At 30.8% G+C, this 7629-nt stretch overlaps 1 long non-coding RNA gene across 1 annotated transcript; it reads right to left on the reverse strand.

The window, feature by feature from the left end:
• Window positions 1–467: 467 nt before the first annotated feature.
• On the reverse strand, window positions 468–4140 carry LOC121174000 (uncharacterized). Its single transcript, XR_005889608.1, has 4 exons — window positions 3639–4140; window positions 2717–2762; window positions 2208–2617; window positions 468–573 (listed from the first exon to the last, which is right to left on the reverse strand). It is a non-coding gene; the product is annotated as an uncharacterized lncRNA (long non-coding RNA).
• Between the last annotated feature and the right edge of the window lie 3489 nt (window positions 4141–7629).

The following is a 7629-nucleotide window of genomic DNA, read 5'->3' on the forward strand; positions in this document are numbered from 1 at the left end:
TAAGTTTTTATTATTTTTAGTTTTGAAAAACTCCTTTTCAACTGAAGCAATTGATACGGGTATTGTTAACATTATTCTATAAGTTATATACGTATTTGGAAAATAATTTATTCTTTTTATATAATTAAGGAGGTCAACATGTGAAGACAAAGAAGTATGAAAGACATTGAGAAAAGAAGAATGAATTAAAATTGAATAGAAAGACAATAAAGAGAATAGAAATGAAAGAAAAACTTTTGGATTTCTTTAACTATTAACTGTTAAATTTCTTTTTTTTGAACAAAACTATGATATTGATGAAGAGTTGTTGCTCATTAATTGTTACTTGCGTATCAATAAAAAGAGTAACAGATACTTATAATATTTTAATTAAAATTTATTTTCAAATATAATTTTACAATAAATTTTTTTTGAGATATATTAGTACTAAAAAAAATTTGGACCTTTTTTTTTTTGGGCCTAAAGCCCTTACTTGGGTTGCTTGAACCTTAAGCCGCCAGCCCTGTACCTTCCTTGCCAAATTAACATAAGCTTCTTCCTTGATTTCTCTTAACATGGGGAAAATACTCGAATCTACACACATCAAGATTTAGCATCAAGTTGAAAATAAAATGAACATTCAGGTTATATCAAAGCTTAAATAATATAAGACCTTTGTGAGGCTGAAAATTCATCAGCCATTTTCTAAGCTTAACTATTAAGCTCTCGTCTTGACGTAAGTGGTGAAAATAAGAAGAAATGTTTATAATTTATAAAAATAGTATAACTTTTTTATAACTTTTTTTTAATAAAATAGTATATGCAACGGAGAAAGCATACAATAAAACTGTTTTTATAACTTTTTTTAATATATTAGTTATTGTTAATTATATTTTAGAAATTTAATTATAATTTATTAAAATTTATAAAATCGCAAATAAATATTATCATACAAGAAGTGAGACTTATATAATTTTATAGTTCTTAATAAAAAAAATTGGATGAAATTTTCAATAAATTTTAACTATTAATAAAAATATGTTAGAAAAATATAAATTTAAAAAATTTTAACAAAATATATTACTAACATATTATATCATATCATATTTTATATATATATATATATATATATATATATATATATATATATTATAGTTTTTTCGCAATATTCTCTTTACTAATTCTTACTTTTGCCAAGTCAACCAATACTTTTGAGCACAGAATTAATCGCGCATGGCATGGGTTGAGGTGGACTACTGCCAAATTGTAGATAGAGAAACACATGACTTTGTAATTAATTTTTAATAAATTTTCACTAATAAAAAGTATATGTTGTTATTTTTTTAATATAATCACTGTATTTTTATCAGAATCAAATATGTACTAAAGTATGAAAATAGGTTTAAATAAAAGTAAAAACTACACACGCTTACGCAGCAATGAATCTATTTAGTTTTAATTGATTAACTTTGAGGAAAAAAAATCTGTTTAATTTTTTAAAAGCTTATTTTGAATATATTGCACGTAGAGTGATTTTATATCTTCTTATAAGTACTCTTGTAATTAATAATGTTTACTGTTTTATTAAAAAGATTAAATATAAAAGTAAATATATTTAATGTCTTCAAAATATTTTAGGCTCTGAATTATGATAGTGACTGTATAATTTTGTTGTATGAATAACCTTTTTTGCAAAACACAAACATGAAATGTTTACTTCTCCTTGCTGCCAGTGCCAGAACTACCATTTCTCTCCATGTCTGTAAAAAGTAGAAAAAGACCAATCTGGTTGACGAACAAGGAGAATATAAAAAAATTTCCTTCCAATCCAAGCTAATATTATAAAGGGCTATGTGAAAGATTTATCTTGTTGGGAGAATATAAAAAAGATTATTTTTTTAGATATTAAGGAATTTATAACCTATATCTATGCTTGGAAAAAGGAGCTAGTCAGTGTCATCTTTTTTTTTTTAACCTTTCGGTTGCTTAATCATGATCATTCCACGTTTGTAACAAACTCTTATTCATATGCATGAGCAGATTCAGTATATTAATCCAATAGGAATTTTAAAGTGCAGTTAGCTAGCTGGTTTATTAAAATGATTTTCCTTTATCTTGGGTATTCTATCAGAACAAGATGAGCTCCCCTTTCCTAATATATAGAAACGTAACCAAAAAGCTAATCAAATATGATATATGATATAATAACACCCAGAAAAATTTAGTACCTTTCTTTTCAGTTGAGGCTTATTGCCAGATGGCATCGGGTTCTGTACTCAACTTCTGATTCTGCAGCTCGATCAGTTGGATTTGCTTCAAAATGATCAGATGCAATATTGATATTCTCATGAACAGCATTGCAAGTTTCATTACTAGTCACATTCTGTGAAGCTTCAGGAATGAAATAAGGGTATAGCCACATCTAACAGCCTTCATTTTCTCCCTATCCATTTTCCACTTCCGATTTTCATCCTTTACACACTAACAGCATTTATAAGTTTTGCATACAATTCATGAGAAGATGGTGAAAGCATACTTACAGAATTGAGAAGTTTTGAGGCCATAGCTTGACAGGATTCCAAGGAGACAAGGGAATCTCCAGCACCTGCAGTGACTAACACTGGAATGTCTCCTACAGCTTGTAACAATGATTCAACGTTTTTAGCCGAAATGATGGTTTCAAACATGGCAATTCTTATTTATATCATGCAATTAAAACTTAAGGTAAATGCACTACCTTCTCATAAAAAATTCTAAATGTTCATGAGACTGCAGTGCAGGTCCTGTGAGAAAAAAAAAATATAATAATGAACAAATGGATATATTTTTAAATGAAATGTTTAGAAATAGTTTTTATTTTGACGGGGACAGTCCTTTAATTCAATTAATATATTTCATGCGAATCTTGCATCTCAAACCTCATTCCCACACAGGATATGTGTCAACCTCTGCCTAAAGCAAAATATATATCCATAGTAACTTAGGACTTCATGCTACTTCATATATAGCTGATAGTTCCTCGTCTAATTATATACAGAAAAAAATTCATTCGAGTACAAATTTCTATAGATTAATCATAATTACAATTGCAAAAATTAAAGTGTTTGAGCAAAGTATATATATATCCAGGGCACAAAATTGCAATTTTATTTTGGTAAAACCCATGACATGCAACTTTAAAGCAAAGGGTTGTTACACATACATCACAACAATATCAGTTTCAATTTAAAATTAGGGCGCTTAGAACAAAAAAAAAAATACTCCTAATTGAAATTAGTTGTAAACGAACACAATGCTAGGGTTCAACAAGCAAAAAATCCAAATGAGCAACATCACATCCGGCATGAGGCAACAACACTAGATCCAGTGAGAGAAAAATAGTTAGAAGGGATAATTATTCTCATGAAAGCATCAAATGTACACCACCAAAGACCAATACTTAATAAAAAATCAACAGAAAATAGTAGTATTTCATTTGAACGGTCTAGATAGGACAAAACAGCAAGCAGTTTAACTTGGTAACTAAATGCTACTTACAAATATAAATGATGCAAAGCAAAAGAAGGTTTAGGTTTAAGAAAGAAAACAAAAGAGAAGGGTGATGAACCTAAAGCAGCGAGTGCAAAATTAATGAGTTGTTTAGAAGAAAGAACACTCACTAGAAGTAGAGAAGAGTAGAGCGTGCAGAACCAAACTCCAAATGAATTGTTTGATGTGCTGTGGGGATGAGCGAAAGACGTTGTCTCACTATTTATAGTCATCAATGCCCCACATGACCGGACATCGGAATCTGCAGTGTCGTCATCAGATTTGACGCCCAAATCAAAGGGGTCAGTGAGATTGTGATTTGACCGATCATGTCGTCCGAGACGGCGTGTGACTCCAGGGAGGAGTCCAAGCCAAGATCACAAATGTGGGAGTGTGTGCCGAGAAGATGCTCTATTTCGGCGTGCATTGCACTGTGCATTCTGATAGGGACTGAGTGAAGGAGTGAGGAAAATGGAATTGGATTGGGTGAGCGATGGCGGAGGAGTTGTTTTTGTTGTCGAGGAGGCAGACGAAGCACGACCAGTGCGCTGCCCGATAAGAAAGAGAAAGCGAAAAGGTTAGTGTGCTCTGCCCAATAGAGAAGAAGGAGAAAGCGAGAAAAAGTGGAAACGTTCAAAGACGATTTTGCAAAACCGTATGTACAATATTCAATTACAATGGTTTTTAGAATAACCTCCCTTAAACTCACAATTTTAAGACGGTTATTCAAAAACAGTCTTGTTTATTAATGCGCTTAATTACAATATTGCCACTGATTTGTCTTTAAAGACGATTTATGGTCGACCGTCATTATTAGTGCATCGTAATAAACAATATTTTTAGTAGTGTAAGTAGTACAACATAATATAATTGTGGTACTTTTTACACACTCATGGACTAAATCACTTATTAATTGGTTAGTATTCAATTATTTGTTTATTTTTTAAATAACAATATCGTATAAAAATGAAATATTTTATTTTCACTTTTAAATTTTAATAAAAACAAGCATGTACTTCAAGTATTACAATAATTTTTTTAATAATGGTTAAAAATTAAAATGAATAAATTGATGAAAAATTATGGGAAAATTTATTTTAATAATAAATGAGTAATTTTTTATAATAAATATAATAATTAATATATAAAAATAATGCTTGAGTACTTTTAATTTTGAATAAATAAATAATGATTTTAATGGTAATTTGTCAAACCTTTTGAGAGTTTAATATCATCGGAGATGTTTCAATGTTGATTAAAGAATTATTGAAAGTATGAACCTAAATAATCTTATTTATATCATTTTCTTTGTCGAATTTGTGAAAAATATTTGCTTTTATTTATTTGTGATTTACAAAGTTTAAGATTATATTAATTACTCTTTTGTCAATTATACCCTTACTTTTCACCCAATTTTCATTTAACTAACAAATGCATTTGTTGTGGAGAGGAAAAGGAAAATGGTAAAATAGTAAACCACACAACTATTTCATTATAATCAAGAAAATTTATTGTTATCATGGTTTCCACATCCAAACTTTAAAAGACATAAAGGATTAGAGAGAGTACTATTTTGTCAATTATACCAATAATTTTCACCCAAACTTAGATTAATTTAAAGTTATACATTTATCATGGAGTAGAAATGAAAAAGGATAAAATAGTATATGTGAGACACTGGACGATCTATCACTGGACGACCCAGACATTTATTACAATTTTAATGAAAATAAAGATATAAATTTTTGTTAACCACTTTACTACAAGTAATTCAATAGGTTTCATGACTGGAAGCAACACCAAGTGAGACTTATCCATTAATGGATACCTCATCAACCGAAAGCAAGAAGTACCCGTCCAGTCCATCCAAACAACAATTGGAATAAGCACTCTATTTGAATAATCAATTTATTCTAGTTTATATGATTTTGTTTAAAAGGAACATATATGCGAATCTATCCGTTATTTCCTTTTATATGTTTAACGGCTATATTGAGTTGTGAATGACAAATATGGAAAGTTTTTATCCTATCAAACAAAAACGCGCAGTATTTCTTATTTCAAGAAACAAGATCAATTTGCACAACAATCATAACATTTAAATATGAAGATACTCTCCACAATTATGAGTGTCTCTCTACCCATAAATACAACATCAAAGATTGAAGAACATTGAAGACGAATGTACATAGAAAAACAAGAGTAATGAATCAAGAAATAAGAGAAAAGAAAGGCATTTTGTTAAGAAACACAATGAGCTTAAGAAAGTCCATTATTTGTAGTATACAGAGTATTAGTGAGAGATAAAAACCTTATTGTAAATTCACTCTTTGAGTGTTGTAAAGAATCTTTGATTCTATATCAAACTTCTGTTTGTAAAAGTCAGGAATGGTTGACTGACAAAACAATACTTGGATGTTCTTATATTTAGGGGGAGTCTAAGGGTTGTACCAAGAGTAGCCTTAAGAATACTTGTAAGCCAGAAGTGACAGGAAAGAATACTTGTTGTAATCAAGTTTAATTAATGGAACCCTTTACTGGTTGGAAAAGGAGAACTAGACGTAGCTCAAGTTGAGTGAACCAGTATAAAACGAAGTATTTTCACTACTCTTCATTAGCTTATTAAAGTATTTCATTGTTCATTATTGACACACTCTACACTCAAGGTTTTTACTGAAAGACAAGTTTTACACCTCATTGGAAACAATCCAACTTTAGTCACTAGACGAGGGTTTCTATAAACTTGTTTATTATAACATTTTCCATTTCGAAAAGGTTTTATATTTTGACTAACACACTATTCAACCTCCCTTCTAGTGTGTTTGTTGTATTTTAGTTGGCATCAGAGCCCGACCTCTCGGGTTGAGTATTCTCACAAATAGAAAGGAAGGATCCTAAAGTCAAATAGATATGGAAGAAGGATGTTCCACAAATAAGCCACCACTATTCAAAGGAGTCAAATACGACTACTGGAAGGAACATATGATTGCTCATTTTGAGTATATTCATGTAGACCTCTAGGACATCGTAGAACATGGAAACTACATGTCATTGGACAATCAGCTGAATGGAGTTCCCATAACCTATTGGATAGATGCTCAAAGACGAAGGTTCATGTTGAACTCTGAAGTGGAAAACACTTTGCTATGTCCCCTCTTTGAGGAAGAATATACGAAGAACCATAGCTACAAAAGTGCAAAACAAATGTAGGACACATTAGCTCTAACGTATGAAGGATTGTCACAAGTAAAACACAACACGCACAGCTTGTCGACACGTAAGTATGAACTCTTCACAATGGAAGATGGTGAAGATATACAAGCCATGTTTGGACGCTTCCAAACTATTTTAAATGAATTACATTGTCTTAAAAAATTGATAATTATGATAACATTGACAAAATTCTAAGAATTTTATCCGAAAAGTGTAGACCACAAGTGATAGCGTTGAGAGCTGCAAAGAACCTAGACTCCATGTCCATTGAAGAGTTGATTGCAACCTTAAAGGTTCATCAGTAGGAACTTCGACAAGATAAAGGATTTAAAAAGTGCAAATCTTTGGCTCTAATAGCACAAAAAACCAAAGTCTCTTCAACAAGCAAAAAATCTTCATCTAGACCTGCATCCAGAAGCTCATCCAAAGCTATCAACACTGGTACATCTTATGATGATGAGTTCAACAATGAAAGTTCAGATGAGGATGATCAGCTAGCCTTCATCTCAAGGAAGATAAGGAGCATGTGGAAAAAAAGGAATGGATCACACTAGAAAGGATCTAAGAAACCATATAGAGAAACAAAGGACAAGGATAAAAACTTCATCATATGCTATAAGTGTAAAAAACCAGGACACATCAAGTCAGAATGTCCAAATCTTGATAAGACAAACCACAAGAAAAGGTACTTCAAACCAAAGGATAAGAAAATAGTACTAATGAGCACATGGGAAGAATTGGACGACACATTGTCCGATGAGGAGACAAAAGAGGAAGAAGAAGTTAACCTCTGTCTAAGGATTAGACTCTAAATCAGATGAAGAGGTCAATATAAAAAACCTTGAAACTCTTCAATTAGCATTTCATGAACTTCTCTCTAACTCATCCATTATGTCCAAAGCTTATCAA

Source organism: Glycine max, chromosome 18 (assembly GCF_000004515.6).
Source record: "Glycine max cultivar Williams 82 chromosome 18, Glycine_max_v4.0, whole genome shotgun sequence".
NCBI lineage: Eukaryota > Viridiplantae > Streptophyta > Magnoliopsida > Fabales > Fabaceae > Glycine > Glycine max.